Source organism: Ranitomeya variabilis, chromosome 5 (genome assembly GCF_051348905.1).
Source record: "Ranitomeya variabilis isolate aRanVar5 chromosome 5, aRanVar5.hap1, whole genome shotgun sequence".
In the NCBI taxonomy this organism is placed as follows: Eukaryota; Metazoa; Chordata; class Amphibia; order Anura; family Dendrobatidae; genus Ranitomeya; species Ranitomeya variabilis.
Window position 1 is genome coordinate 445,518,579 of NC_135236.1, and position 17,383 is coordinate 445,535,961.

Genomic DNA, 17,383 nt, shown 5'->3' on the forward strand with positions numbered 1-17,383 from the left:
CATGCAATAATTGTCTGTATGGGTGTGTTCTGGGTGTTAACAGAAGACGTGTGGCAGGGCGTAACTGGGTGTGTTTCTGGGTGATAACAGAAGGGCTGATTTCTGACACTCAGAATAAATACAGCTGTCTATACAGCTGCCCTACACCAGACATCTACCAGAAGTCAGACTAGACTAACAGCAGAGCAATTCTAAATGTAAGTATATAAGACAGTTGTCTTATTATTCGCAAGTGGCTAATTATATTTAACTATGCATCTCTAAAACCATAATTAAGGATGTTATTTGTTTAATAAGTTAGTATTATACTGATAGTTAGCTGCATTATTTGTTTAATAATTTAACCGCACATTTATTATGACATAATTTGTGTAATACAGTAGTTAATAGCTGTTAATACACCCTAACTAGCGTACTTACTCATTACCTATGTTTTGCATGACAGACATATTTATACAGTGGTGCAAATTTAGTTGCGCTGTATATTATAGTTTAACTGTATAACCAGTATTTATGGTAAAATTAATATAGAAAGACTTATCCGTATTACCTATGATTTGCTTAGTATAAACATATTTATACACTGGGCGCAATTTTATTTGTTGGGGTATATAAATGAGTTTGTCTGTGTTGTAAAATTAATATAGATAGTACAAAAATTTACACAGATAATTTATTTTAGATGGAATCCCAAAATTTTTTGGATTTTTCCGACCAAGTTGAGGATTCGGTATTAGGTATGTTTCAAGCTTTATATAAATGCATCTGTTAGTGTGCCATTCTAAGTAAGGGCTGTTTTGTATATTATTTTTATATTGTTTTATTCTTTCCTGTTTAAGATGAATTTATCAGGACCATGCCCAATGATTTTTTAAACAGCTTCAGCGTGCCTGTTCTGGAGTGTGATACAGCCGGAGCTGAGTATAGCAACACTAATGAAGCTGACGCCGCTGTGTGGGATTTTGCGCAAGACATCATAGGTGCGTTGTGTGTCTGTGTGTATATATATATATATATATCTTTTAAGTATTTAGACGTGAAAATATATATTAATTCTTTACAGATGTCGGCCTGAATATCTTTTAAGTATTTAGACGTGTAAATATATATTAATTCTTTACAGATATCGACCTGATTCCAGAACCAATTACCTCGGAACACAATCAGATGTCCGCTGAAGAGCTGTGGTACCAGGCCCCCACACTGAGAAACAGCCCTGTTTGTAGAGCCCCTAAAAAACCGCGAGGGACAGCGAGCAAGAAAGGAAAAGGTAGCAATCGTATGAAAACGCGCTTTTGTACAACCGCTCTGAGAAAATCCACCACTCCTCTACTAAGTCCTATATCTTTATTTATAGCTTGTAAACTGAAGCCTAGAAGAATTTTCACAAAAGAGAATATACACCTGCTAATGGAGAACCTCACAGAAGCTCCAGAAGCCGCCACGGCAATCATCAACCCCACATCGCTAGGTGGTAAGTGTATATTTTGATATACATGCACAGTCTCTGTACAATCAATGATACACATGCTTCTCCAATGAGATCCTGGTACCACACATATCGGACACATGTATAATCTTTCCCGCAGCTAAGCGCAGCGACATGCGGCGGTCTCGCACATATCTGACACATGTATAATCTTTCCTGCTGCTAAGCGCAGCGACATGCGGCGGTCTCGCACATATCTGACACATGTATAATCTTTCCCGCAGCTAAGCGCAGCGACATGCGGCGGTCTCGCACATATCTGACACATGTATAATCTTTCCTGCAGCTAAAAGCAAAGCCATGAGAAAAACACCTCCAGCACCTCTACAGCCGCTACAGCTCTCCGAGAATGGCACAGTACCAGTGTGGATGGCAATACAGTCGGCTAATGGAGTTGTTAGAACATCCCCGCTATCACCGATCTGTGTGGTGCAGGGCGCAGGAAACCCTGTACCGGCGGACCATCATGAAATACTCCATTCAAGTACTGGACAGCCATCGACCAGCCGTGTGAAAGACCCCACGCTACTATATCCAGAAGTGGTAGAGGCACCCCGAAAACATAAGCGAAAAACAAAGCATATTACAGAGCCACCAACCACATCCAGCGCCGTGGGTACCACAGCCATGATGACTCATGAAGAGCTTGATCGCGAGATTGATCAGCTCGCTGATGGTAAGCAATCATCCGTAGAACCGCTCATTATACGTATGGCCCACACTATGCAACCGTCAGCGACATGTCTAACTGTACCTGCTAATACCTCTGAGGCCGGCCCCTCAGGAGCCCCTAATTTGGTCGGCACATCTCATGTCTGTGTATCTAACTCTGTTAATGTTAAGAAACGGTCAAAGAGGTCTTTACCAGTGGATGTTAAGGTGTGTAAAAAGCTTAAGGTGTGTAAAAAGCCAAGGATTCAAGCGGCATCTACAAATCTGCTGCATGAATCCATCGGCTGGGGCACCGCTGAAATGCCTGTGTTTCAGGAACACTTCATCAGCTACTTACGCTACAAACTCTGGGTCCCCAAAATAATGTTTTTTGTGATACTTTTGAAAAATTATTATCAACACTAATCCTAACACATGCTAATAAGGCTGAACTATACACTCTCTGGAATCTGCAGCTGGATGGGGAGACAACATCTGCAGCTAGCCCATTATGACTGAATATGGTCAGCTACGGCCTGCATAAACCACCTAAACCAACACTACCCAGGTATAATAGGGCTAGAGTTCTAAAGATGGCTCTGAAATTGTTGGTCAGCGCTAAACGCTTGCTATGCGCTAGGAGACATCATGGTGGCACGTGTCCCGAAATATCTCTACAGACTCCCCAGTTATCGTCACAAGAGTCAGACCAGCATTCACATAGTCGAGACAACCATGCAAATGTCCTGCATGCATCTGCACAAAATTCACAAGCCTCAGACGTTGACACCCCCGCTGATGCTGATGTGTTGAACCCCGATCATGCAGTATTTTTGCAGCGCATCCATCATCATCAAAGGGCCATCCGCAATTTCAACGGTCATATACATACAAATCATTTTAGATTTGTAAATTTGGAGCGTGTACGATCATTTGAAGAGGGTGTGAATATTGTTCATGCCGGTATTCAGGCATTACTGGATAGAATCATCAGGGACATTGAACCTGGCGACTTTGTACAGTTAAGGTTTGAAGGTAGCGATACTTTAGACCCTATTTTCACTACAAAACAAACCAGGGAAGATTTTAATTCTGAATCTTTTTTAAATGCCGTTGCCAGCAGACTTCAAAGTAACACTGAATGCATATCATCCAATTCACTAAAGCTAGTCGTCACCATCATTAAAAACCGCCGCGGTGGTGTAAAACAAAAAAGGCGCTTGAAATCTATAGCGAGCAGTCAGATCATTAAAAAAAAGAGGCATTGGCTCAAATCTGTGTTTGGCTGCTAGTGTGTGCGCCCTGATGGACGACACGGATGTCGCTGATGCTGTTTTACTGAGCCGCTCTAAAAACATACACACAGCACTGGGCATCCCTGATGATCAATTAGTGAGTTTTAGCGATATCCCGGCATTTGAAAAATATTTGGGGGTCACCATTAAAGTACTGTACTATAGCCAGGGTGATTGGCGCTACTTTCAGAGCGGCAATACAACTAATGGTAAAACCGTATTCATATTGTTCCATGATAATCACTACTATGGTATCAAAAATATGAAGGGTTTTATCAGTGCTGATTACTTTTGTGAGCTCTGCAATTCAGTGTTTCACCACAAGAGCAACCATTCCTGTCAGTATTTTTGTAAAGCCTGTCAGAGAGAGGGTTGTGTAGAAAGCAGTGCCGCCCAACAACCCAGGTGCCCTGTTTGCAGAGTTTATTGTCGCTCGAGCAAGTGCTTAGATTATCACACACAATTGGCTGTAGGCGACCCAGCATTCTGCAGGCTTAAAACATTTTGTGATAAATGCAACCGTTTTGTTCTCAGAAATAGCGAAACTGAGCATAAATGTGATGGTTTGCGCTGTCCTGTATGTCGCAGCCGTATAAATAAATTCGATGCCCATCTTTGTTACATGCGTAAGTATGTAGCACAGGATGAGTCAGATTGTTATATCTTTTATGATTTTGAATGTATGCAGGAGACAGGCATGCACATCCCGAATTACATTTATGCTACTACGCTGTATGGTCACCCCTCCTGGGAGTTTGAGGGGGATACCTGTACACATGACTTTGTACAGTTCTTTACAAGCGGCAAATTTTCAGATCATACATTTATTGCCCACAATGGCGGAAGATACAACTCGTACTTTATTGTTAAGGAACTGATTTCTGAAAAACTAAAGGTACAGTTGATAACCCAAGGTGGCCGCCTCTTGTGTGTGTTGCTACCCGATTTATCTATAAGGTTCATAGACTCTCTAAATTTTATCCCCATGAAACTCAGTAAATTACCACAGGCCATGGGGTTTTCAGGAGGCAAAGGACATTTTCCACACTTTTTTAATACCAGAGAAAACCAAAACTATGTAGGCCCCATACCTGATGTAAAATATTATGGGGTGGAGTACATGTCACCTGGTGAGAAGTCAGAGTTCATGGAGTGGTATGAGACACAGGTAAATACAACTTTTGACTTCAAGGCTGAGCTAAAATCTTATTGCAAACAAGAGTTGAAATTCTGAGACACGCCTGCGAGATCTATAGAGAGCGTATTATGCAAATGACAGAAAAATGTCAAAAAATACTGTAAGCGTCAAAAGCAAACGATTGTAGTGAGCAGATGTGTTGTTCCTTTTCAGCTCATCACCCTGGCCTCGGTGTGTATGGCAATGTACAGGTTTACATTTCTTCCAAAAAAGACCATCGCCATTTTGCCTGGTGATAATTATCACAAGGTAAAAAAGCGCTACTCGTCACCCGCTATACAATGGCTCATGTATGTAGCCCACTCCGAGATCATCGACATACAGCATGCTTTGAGAGGCGGTGAAAAGCAAGTTGGGAAATATTCTCTAGATGGCTATGCCTATGTTAGCGGTCAGCACATAGCCTTTGAATTTCAGGGGTGTTTTTACCACGGATGTCCCGTGTGCTATAATGAAAATGACAAGAATACGGTCACAAACACGTCCTACGGTCAGTTATATTATACCTTTTTAGCTAAAAAGCGCTAGTTACAGTGCTGCGGGTACACAATAAGAGTGATGTGGAAACATGAGCGGAATGAAATGGTTGAAAATGATTCTAACCTTCAAGCATTTCTCCGCCAGATGGAGTTTCCCATTCCTTTAGACCCCCGTGATGCGCTTTATGGCGGCCGAACTAACGCCATTAAGCTCTATCACCATCTGGAAGAAGGGGAGACTTTACATTACTACGATTTCACAAGCCTGTACCCCTTTGTAAACAAAATTTAAACATACCCTGTAGGCCATCCAGACATCATCTATGACAATTTTGGATTCATTAAAAAATACTTTGGCATTGCTAAAGTCAAGGTCTACCCGCCGAGAGATTTATTTTTTCCAGTTCTACCGGTAAAACTCAACAAAAAATTAATGTTTCCCCTTTGCTACACTTGCGCTGTAAATTCCCAGGCAGGTGTTTGTGCTCATAGTGATGAAGAACGTGCCCTGACAGGCACCTGGTGCACTATAGAGCTCGAGATGGCGATAGAAAAAGGGTATCGGATCGCCCACATCTATGAAATATGGCATTTTCCTAAAACCACTGATGATCTGTTTGCACCCTACATTAAATTACATCTGAGGGAGAAGCAGGAAGCCTCTGGTTACCCTAGCTGGTGCACTGATGAGGTCAAGAAAAGGCAGTATATTGACTCTTTTCTTGAAAAAGAAGGTGTCCAATTACAGCCTGAAAATATAGCTGTCAATCCTGCTAAGAGACAGATCTCCAAGCTTTTCTTAAATTCTTTATGGGGAAAGTTTGCTCAGAGATCTAATCTATCATGTACCAGCATTGTTAGGGATCCAGATGAGCTTTTTAAGTATTAAGTGTTCCTGCCTTACTATGACATTTCGATGTTACATTTCCTTGATGATGACACTGCAACCGTTAACTGGAAAAATGCAAAAGGCCACCACACACTCAACAAAAACACAAACATTTTTATAGCGTGTTTTACAACAGCGTATGCCCGGTTAGAGCTCTATTCGCTGCTGGATCGGCTACAGGAGAGGTGTCTTTATCATGACACAGATTCAGTTATTTTTGTACAGAGGATGGTGAGTGGCAGCTGCCTTTAGGCGATTACCTGGGGAGCTGACCAGTGAAATACCCGATGGTACATACATCACAGAATTTGTATCCGCGGGCCCCAAAACTTACGGATACAAACTCAACACCGGTAAAACTGTCTTAAAAGTTAAGGGAATAACACTAAATGTCGGTAACTGTCAATCTATTCATTTCAACAGTCTAAAAGATCTAGTTCTGGACTACCAGCGCAATTCTGCCACAGAAACTCAGAAACGTATTGTCTTACAACAGCCGTCCATTGTGAGAAAAAAAAAGTACTGGGATATTGAGACGCGGCCATTACGCAAAACACAAAAGTGTGTTTATATAAAGCGGCGACTATTAGACGATTTCACCACATTGCCTTTCAGGTATTAGTCGAGTATTGTGATGGATACGCGTCTGCAGCACCCATTCTCATGCATTCTAGCAGGCCCATCTAATTCTGGAAAGAGCTATTTTGTAAAACAACTGCTATATAATATTGAAACTAATTTTTCTCAGAAACCTGATAATTTTGTTTGGTTTTATTCGTGTTGGCAAAAACTATATGTGGAGGGTCTGCCGAATACATTCGTAGATGACGAATTATTCCCACCGGAGAAGGTGAATTTGGCTATTGTTGATGATCTCATGGAGAGTGCTAGTGAAAATTGTGAGATAGAAAAAGCCTTTACCAAGTATGTGCACCACAGAAATCTCAGCATTTTCTACCTGGTACAAAACATATTTTGTCAGGGTAAGAAAAGCCACACGATAAATTTAAACACAAAGTACATGGTGCTTTTTAATAACCCCCAAGATAAATTAAAAATTTTAACTCTAGCTCGCCAGATGTATCCCGGAAAAACACATTTTTTTCCTAGAAGCTTTTGAGGATGCCACGCTGGAGCCTTATGGGTATTTGCTTGTAGATTTGAGAGCTAATACCCCTGAGGATCTTCGCTTAAGGACCGGGTTGTTTCCACCAGCGTTGCCTGCTGTCTATGTTCAAAAGAAAAAACCTTCTAAAAAGTGAATTTTACCTGGTATCAGACATTCTACGCTGTGTGCGTTGTGATGTAAAGATGTCTGAGAGACTCCGGCGTAACTGGGCTCTCTTAAAAACTCTGGTGAAAGCAACACCCGCTGTCAGAAAGTCTATTTTGCGCAGTGCAAGCAATGATTTACAGCCATAGGCGAGATTGCTTTAAACATTTTAAAAGGCAGGATTCCTCTAAAAGAGCGTCAAAAAGGCATATTAAAGAAGTGGCGTAAAGCTATAAGAACCCTGAGCGACAGGTCTCAGCCCATAAAGAAAAAGAAGCGGCTACAAAAGCAGGCCGGCGGGTTTATCGGCCCTCTTTTAGCTTTTGCAATTCCAATAATAACAAGCCTGCTCGCAGGAAGATAATGGAGCATACAGAGAAAATGTATCTAGTCCCCAAACAGGAGCTAGACAAACTAAGGCCCGGTACTACAGATAACATACGCGACAGTGTTATTCGGCACCTTGACGGTGAAATTAGCGCCATTTTACAACGTCGTGACATTCCCGATGATGTGAAAATTAAAATGTATAGCTCCGTGCTACAGCGCTATTTGGTACATACGCGGCACAGCTCAAAAGAAGTAACGGCTTTAAATCTCGTTAGCACTCCTGATCCTGGTCAGCAACAATTGCCAAATACCGACTGATAAAAATCAAGAGGTCGCTGAAATTGTCAGTCATATAAACCAAAGATATAAAAAGAATGCTGAATTTTTACTAAACAGGTTACTGCAGAATAAAAATGTTACAGCCTGGAATAATAAAGCCGAATTTATTTTCAAAGGATCCGTAATACCAGGGTCTAACTTACTGGATTTGGTACGTAGTAAACGCAGAGTAATGCTCTGACCAGGCGGAATTTACCACCGGGTTGGGATTCATTTATGCATGCTATGGCCGAGCTTAATATACCGTCTACAGTTGTGGGTAATCCCACTACTAGGAAGCTTTTAGATGAACTAAAAATGTCCAGCAGCGAGACACAAGCTGTATCTACTCCACAGAAGTTAACCGCGATGCCACGTACAATTCAATCTTTACATTCCCCGCCATAAGGCACCACACGCGGTACTCTTTTGCCTAAAAAAAGGTCTCTACCGATGCTACAAACCATGTGGCTCACGATGTAATGAATGTACTGGATAAATGCTGTACTTGGCTTGTTACACTATATTATTTATTTCAGCAAGAAGTGTAATGATGTATGTTCATTGTACTTGTGAAACTATTTATTTATTTTGTAAGAAGTGTGTTGATGTATGATCATTGTACTATTTAATGTTTTTGCTTTTATACTCTGTAATAATTTTTATAGTATTGAAATGTCTTTGAGATGTATTTATTTTACAACAATAAAATCTTTTTTAATTTTTACAATATCGTGTCTTTGTTTTTTTTTATAATCGTATAAAACACACCGCTTCTTACTTGCGGGTGTTGTAATATGGTCACATACATAATGTGCCCAATTGAGTTTGATGAGTTATATGTAAGCCGGTCACGGTTGGGGCTTGACAAATAATCTCAGCTACACAGAGAACACTGCTTCTAAAAATACATATTACAGAGTTGTTTGTGTTAATCTCGCAGCACTTGCAAATAAGAGTAAAACTTAATACAATACATGTGTCGCGGTCAGCTCCATTGACAATTAATCTCATAGGATATAAAATAAACACAACAAACTCACAGCACTTGCAAATAAGAGCAAAACTTAATACAATACATATTACAGAGGCCACATGCCCCCTGATTACAGAATGCAATCGCTGTATCAAATTAACAATATGAAAAATCTAATATAAAAACAAATACTGGGATAATAAGCACTGTATCAAACTTTATCAAAGTGTATCAAAAGCTGACAGCCAGACAAGGAGGGACAGCTGCTGACAGGGGCAGGGGGAGGAGGGGTTACACTCTTTTGATACACTCTGATAGGGGCGGGGCACCTGTCAGATTTGAGTTTGACGAGACCACCCTCTTATACATTACTCACAACCATGAGTGGCTGTCAGTTCAGCTGTGTCATCCAAATATCTGACTGCTCTTCAGCGCTGTCCACAAATCTTCAGCATTGTGCGGTTTGTCACCTATGCAGATCAGTCTCAGCACAGCCTGTTGCCGCTTTGCTGAGGCAGTGCTTCAGTGCTTCCAGCTTCAGACTGATGTGTTGATTTCAGAGATGGAGGCTGAAGAGGAGGAGGTGCAGGAGCTGTAAACTGTGGGGGCAACCCTGATTGACGTAAGGCCTGCAATCCCCTGCGTGGGGAGGATGTGTTCCATCCCAAGGTCTGACTGGGTCCTAGCTTTCACTATGCTAGCCCAGTGTGCCGTCAGTAAGATGTACCATCCCTGCCCACAAGCACTTGTCCACGTGTCCGTGGTTAGGTGGATTTTCGCAGTAACAGCATTGTTGAGGGCACATGTAATGTAGTGGGACACATTCTGGAGGAATGCTGGGAGAAAAAGTGGCAACTGGGAACCGGGTACCTTGGGATGGCTGCCGCCATCAGGTTACGGAAAGCTCAACAAGCCTAAAAGGCAACATTTCAAGTGCAAGCAGAAGAAAAATGTTAGAATTTAGGACTGTGGACTGTGGGGCTGTTATGATCCGGTGGCCTTGGAGCCGCATGAGACCTTCTTTGGAGAAGGTGGTACCTGTACAGACCGCAACCCTAAACTGACACCGCAACTAGAAGTAGCCGTGGGGTGTACCTAACACATCCTAGACACCTCGACACAGCCGGAGGACTAAATAACCCTATAGATGGAAATGGGAATTCTATCTTGCCTCAGAGCAGAAACCCCAAAGGATAGGCAGCCCCCCACAAATATTGACGGTGAATATAAGAGTAAAGACACACACAGGCTGAAAACAGGATTTAGCAAAAGAGGCACTTCTAGCTAAATAGTAAAGGATAGGACAGAGTACTAAGCGGTCAGTATTAAAACTCTGAAAATATCCACAGCAGAAAATACAAAAATTCCACATCTAACTAAAGACATAGAATGTATATCTGCATCTCCAGAGAATCCAGCATGACTGAAAAAATCCAAACAAGTCTAAGCTGGACAAGACAAAACAATGAATTGTTCTGAACTGAAAAGCACACTGCATGTGTGCCGCAGGAAAATAAACCAGACACTTATCTTGGCTGAATTGGCAGCAGAGCAGAAGGAACCAGACAGGGATGTAAACCCTTCAAGAACAATGGACAACTGGCACTGACTAATGAATCCAGCACACCTAAATACCTAATAGAGCTGCAATCAGCAGAAACACCTGCCCAGGATTACAACCCAGAGACAACTGCACTATCACCAACAACCACCGGAGGGAGCCCAAGAGCAGAATTCACAACAGGAGGCATTGGCTGCGTATTTCCGCTTGCGTTCCAATGACTGGGGTATAGACAACTGAAGGGTGTGCTGGAACAAGGACGTGGAAGAGTTTAATTATGGTGCTGCTTGACTGTGGGCAACAACAGGTGCAGGGCTAGAGGCATCTTCACATGCCCGGTGGACTGGGGATTGGCTTCTACACAAAACAGTGGAAGAAGCAGTGGTACCCCTACAGACAGTGTTCCTGAAGCCTGGGGGTCGGCCCACAAAGTCGGGTGCTTTGCTGCTATGTGCCTGATTATGCTGGTAGTGGTCAGGTTGGTAGTTTTGCTACCCCTACTGGTGTGGGCATGGCAGATGCTGCAAATGGCCTGTTTGGGGTTATCGGCAGTCTTTAAAAAATAACCAGACTCGGGAAGATCTAACAGTTGGAATGGCAACTTCCCTCATGTTGATGTTATGGGAAACGGATGCACGCCTTCTGTCTGTGGCCACCACACTGCTTCTTCCTGCCTGTTGGGGTGATATGCCTCCTTCCCCATGCGTGCTGCTGTCCTAGCTCTGCATGTCCTCCTGCCAGTATGTGTCAGTCACATAGTCATAGATCACCTCGTCTTCCACATCCGCACCCTGCTCCTCCTCCTGACTTTCTGGCAATTGTGTCTCATCATTGTCCACCTCTTGTGACACTTTCTCACCATCTCCTTCGTGTGACCATGGCTGGTGAAAGCTTTGGGCATCGCTACATGCTATCTCATCTGGCCCCACTTCAAGTTGACAGGCCGAGAGTCTGGAATCTTAAAAGGGAAAAATGAACAGCTCTTCGGAGTGTCCAAGTGTCTCAGGGCACTTGGCATGGTGGGAGGAAGGAGGATCAGGGTGAGGAATATCCAGTCCACACTCACGGCTACTCAGACTTGACCATGCGGAAGACATGGTGGTGGTGGTGGCTAAGTGACTGTAAGCATTATCCGCTCTCCAACCAACACCCTTTTCACACTGCTCTGGCTTCAACAGTGGGGTGCTTCGATCCACTAGAAACTGGGACAGGAAGGTCGAGCGAGAAGATGTGAGTCTTTGTTGTGGCCCACTTTCAGCTTGGCCACGGCCTCGGCCTCTGCATGCACCATCAGCATCATGTCCACTTCCCTGTCCCTTGCCCCTTGACTTGTCCATTTTAAATGGAGTACTGAACTATTTTAAAAGCTCAACACAAATGTATTTATTTGGAGTTAAATTATATCTGATCGGTACTCCTTCAAAGCTACGATTTTTCCACCACAGACACCACAGGCCCCAGACACAGATAACAGACTGTATATTTTTTTTTCTCTTGTATGTGAAATTTGGCAAAAAATTAAAAATGAGTACATCAAAGCTAGCAGACAGAACTATGAAACTTATGCCTGTGAAGCTATGATTTTTCCACCACGGATACAACAGGCCTCAGCCTGACTTAACAGACTATATAATTTTTGGGGGAGGTTTGTAGAATTTTTAAAATAAAGAAAAAAAAAGTGGAACAAGGCTAGCAGAAAGAACTGTGAAACTTATGACTGCGAAGCTACGATTTTTCCACCACAGATACCACAGGCCTCAGCCTGAGATAACAGATGGTATAATTTTATTTTTGGGTTGTGTAGAATTTAAAAAAAAAAAAAAAAGAGTGGAACCAGGCTAGCAGACAGAACTATGAAACTTATGCCTGAAAAGCTACGATTTTTCCACCACAGATACAACAGGCCTCAGCTTGACATAACAGACTGTATTACATTTTTGGGGAGTTTTGGAGAATTTATAAAATAAAATAAAAAAGAAGAACAAGGCTAGCAGACAGAATTATGAAACTTATGCCTGCGAAGCTCCGGTGTTTCCACCACAGATACAACAGGCCTCAGCCTGACATAACAGACTGTATAATTTTTTTTGAGGGGTTGTATAATTTTTAAAATAAAAAAAAAAAAGTGGATCAAGGCTAGCAGACAGAACTATGCTACGTATGCCTGCAGAAATATGATTTTTCAAAACCAGATACAGCAGGACTCAACCTGACATAACAGATTGTATTAATGTGTTTTATGTTTTTTGGTGAATTTAACAACAAAACATTGACCAAGGCTAGCACATAGAACTATGTTACATATGCCTGCGGAAATACGATTTTTCAAAAACAAATACACCAGGACTCAGCCTGACATAACAGACTGTATTATTGTGTTTTTTGCTTTTTGGTGAATTTAATGAAAAAAAATTGAACAAGGATAGCACACAGAACTATGCTACGTATGCTTGCGGAAATGCGATTTTTCAAACACAGAAACAACAGCCCTCAGCCTGACATAACGGACTGTATTACATTTTTTGTTGCTTTTGGGTGAATTTAAAACAAAGAAAAAAGAGTGGCACAAGGCTAGCACACAGAACTATGCTATGTATGCCTGCGGAAATACGATTTTACAAAAACAGAAACACCAGCCCTCAGCCTGACATAACAGTATGTATTCATTTTTTTTTGGCTTTTGGGTGAATTTAGAAAAAAAAAAAAGAGTAGAACAAGGCTAGCACACAGAACTATGCTACATATGCCTGCAAAACAATGATTTTTAAACAGATACACCATGCCTCAATGTGACATAACAGACTGTATACATTTTTTTTTTGGGGGGGATGGTGAATTTTTGAAAAATAAAAATGAAAACTGCAGCTAGGTACATAGTAAATAAGCAGCAGCAGACAGTTATGGAGCTTTGGGAGGGATGCAGTGGGAGCTATGTACGCACATATAGTGGCTGCAGGCCTTGCACTGATGTGGATATGCTGTGCTCTGCCTACCTTGCGCTACAATCTTGGGACCTACGAATTAGTCCAAAAAAGGACTGTTGGTTTCTCAGGAGTTGGGGACTGAACAGTTGCAGACCTACACTAGCTATTAAAAGCACGATTCTGACCCTATCTCTGCAGCAGCTCTCCCTACTCTCGCTGAATCCGGAGCTGAATGCTATGAGCAGGTCGGCGCCAGGTCTCTTATACTTGGGATGATGCTGTGCAGCCAAACCAATCACTGCATGACCACAACAAAGATGGCTGCAACATTTCATGGCCTGGCAGGCAAACCCTGCAGTGTGATTGGGTCTCTAAAGTCCGCCAAAAAGGCTGGGTGGAGACATCAGTTCCTGCTGATTAATCCCGGAAATGCTCGGTGCTCGCTGAGTATGACGAGTACCATGATACTCGGGTGAGTAACGAGTAGTGGAGAGTGTGTTCGCTCATCCCTGGTGGTGAGCACTATGAACCCCCAAGTGCTTCACAGATGTTTATAACATAGAGCCATGAAAATAAAAAATCATATTTTTTCACAAAAATGATTTTTTCACCCCCAAATTTTTACTTTCACAAGGGTAAGAGGAGAAATTGGACCTCAAAATTTATTGTGCAATTTATCCTGAGTACACTGATACCCCACATGTGGGGGGGGACCACTGTTTGGGCACATGGCAGAGCTCGGAAGGGAAGGAGCGCCGTTTTGGAATTCAGACTTTGATAGAATGGTCTGCCGGCCTTATGTTGCGTTTGCAGAGCCCCTGATGTACCTAAACAGTAGTAACCCCCCACAAGTGACCCTATTTTGGAAATTAGACACCCAAAGAATTTATTTAGATGTGTAGTGAGCACTTTGAATGCCCAAGTGCTTCACAGAAGTTTATAATGCAGAGTCGAAAAAATAAAAATATTTTTTTTTCCACAAAAATGATTATTTTAGCCCACAATTTTTTATTTTCACAAAGTTAACAGGAGAAATTGGACCCCAAAAGCTGTTGTCCAGTTTGTCCTGAGTACGCTGATGCATCATATGTGGGGGGGACCGTTGTGCACACATCGGGGCTCGGAAGCGAAGTAGTGACGTTTTAAAATGCAGACTTTGATGGAAAGGACTGCGGGTGTCATGTTGCATTTGCATTTGCCCCTGATGTACCTAAACAGTACCAACCCCCCACAAATGACCCCATTTTCGAAACTAAATTGCCAAAGGAACTTATCTAGATGTGTGGTGAGCATTTTGAACCCCCAAGTGCTTCACAGAAGTTTGAGGCAGAGCCGTGAAAATAAAAAAAAAAAATTTTCCACAAAAATGATTTTTTAGCCCCCAATTTTTTTTATTTTTGCCATGGTAACAGGAGAAACTGGATTCCAAAAGTTGTTGTCCAATTTGTCCTGAGTACATTGATGCTGCATATGTGGGGGTAAACCACTGTTTGGGAGCACGGCAGAGCTCAAAAGGGAGGGAGCACCATTTGACTTTTTGAACACAAAACTGGCTGGAATCAATGGTGGAGACATGTCACGTTTGGAGACCCCCTGATGTACCTAAATAGTGGAAATCCCCCAATTCTAACTCCAACCCTAAACCCAACACACCCCTAACCCTAATCCCAACCCGATCCATAATCCTAATCACAACCCTAACCCCAACACACCCCTAATCACAACCCTAACCATAACCCTAATCACAACCCTAACCCCAACATACCCCTAACCCTAATCTCAACCCAAACCTCAAACCTAACTCTAATCCCAACCCTAATCCCAATACACCCCTAACCATAACCCTAATCCTAAGCCTAACCCTAATCCCAAACCAAACCCTAATGCCAACCCTAACACTAATCCCAACCCTAACCCTAATCCCACCTCTAACTCTAATCTCAATCCTAACCCTAATCCAAACCCTAATCCCAACTCTAACCATAACTTTAGCCCCAACCCTATCCCTAACCCTAACTCTAACTTTAGCCCCAACCCTAACCCTAACTTTAGCCCCAACCCTGATCCTAACCCTAACATTATCCCCAACACTAACCCTAACCCTAACTTTAGCCCAGCTCACTTTAGCCCAACTGTAACCCTTATTGGAAAATTAAAATAAATACATTTTTTGTATTTTATTATTTTTTTCCTAACTAAGGGGGTGATAAAGGGGGGTTTATTTACTATTTTTTTTATTTTGATCACTGTGATAGGGTCTATCACAGTGACCAAAATGAAACAAGAGGAAAAATCTTCCTCTAGTTGCTGGCCAGCAGATTATGGCAGGTGCATGCGCCCGCCATTTTCTTACCAGAGGAAGACGCCGGCCGCTGTGAAGGGAAGCAGGACGCAGGGACACCAGGAGACACTGGTAAGTATAGGGGGGATTGGGGACCCTATTTCTCTGTCCTCTTATGTGCGATCACATCAGAGGAGAGAGACATTGAATATCACATTGCACTTTTTTTTTTGCGGTCGCCGGTAAACGATTAATACTGGCGATCGGTACCAACCCGGGTCATGTTCTTTGGGATCTCGGCTACTCCCTGCAACCGAGCCCCCAAGGTCTGGGTGGTTCCGGCCGGCGGGCGCACTGTGCATGCGCCCATCATTTTCTTACCTGAAGATGGCGGTGCCCATGGGGGGAATCACAATGGCCCAGGAGCACTGGGAGGTACGGGGGGATCGGGGACCCTATTTCTCGGTCCTCTGATGTGCCATCACATCGGAGGACAGTGAAATTAAATGGCAAATTTAATTTTTTTTGCGGTCGCCAGTAAACAGTTATTTACCGGCGGTGATCGCAACCCGGGGGTCGGTAAAAACCGACCTGGATTATGTTCTCTGGGGTCTCGGATACCCCCAGCAACCAAGACCCCAGAGAATATCCAACTCTGGGGGGCGCTATACACTTTTTCCAAAGCACCGTTAATTAAGGCGTATCGGCAGTCGATAAGGGGTTAATCAAATATTAATGCTAGTTAAAACAATAATAATAATAATAATAATAATAATAATTGCTATATACTGGCTTAATCTGGCATAGGCCACAAGAAAGGTTTTGATGTACAAAGCAAAGAATAAACAATATTTTTATTAATTCAGAGACAGACATACCATATGTACAAGGCCAGTAATGAAGGGGCCCCATTGTCCCTGAAAAACTGCTTTTACTATGATGCAATGTAAACAAAGCACCAACGCTTCTCTTCAACTGGAACTTTATTTATGTACAGTCGAATTAAAAAGTTTGGGCACCTCTAGTAAAAATTACAGTTATTGTGAAAATTTAATCAAGTTGAAGATGAAATGATCTCTAAAAGGCCTAAAGTTAAAGATGACACATTTCCTTTGTATTTTAGGCAATATACACTATGTTCCAAATTATTATGCAAATTAAATTTTTCTCGGATTTTCCTAAATGGTCGGTGCAAATGACAGTCAGTCTAATAAAAGTCATCACCCGTTAGAGTATACATCGAATTTTATTGAAGAAACCTCCCAATGATAACAGTATAATCTCCAAAATGAATAAAAACTCAAAATGCACTGTTCCAAATTATTATGCACAGTAGAATTTCTAAACATTTGATATATTTTAAAGAACTGAAAATGCTGATTTGTGGAATTTGCAGCATTAGGAGGTCACATTCACTGAACTAAAAAGCTATTTAACTCCAAAACCTCCTAACAGGCCAAGTTACATGTTAACATAGGAGCCCTTCTTTGATATCACCTTCACAATTCTTGCATCTATTGAACTTGTGAGTTTTTGGAGAGCTTCTGCTTGTATTTCTTTGCATAAAGTCAGAATAGCTTCCCAGAGCTGCTGTTTTGATGTGAACTGCCTCCCACCCTCATAGATCTTTTGCTTGATGATACTCCAAAGGTTGTCTTTAGGGTTGAGGTCAGGGGAAGATGGTGGCCACACCATGAGTTTATCTCCTTTTATGCCCAT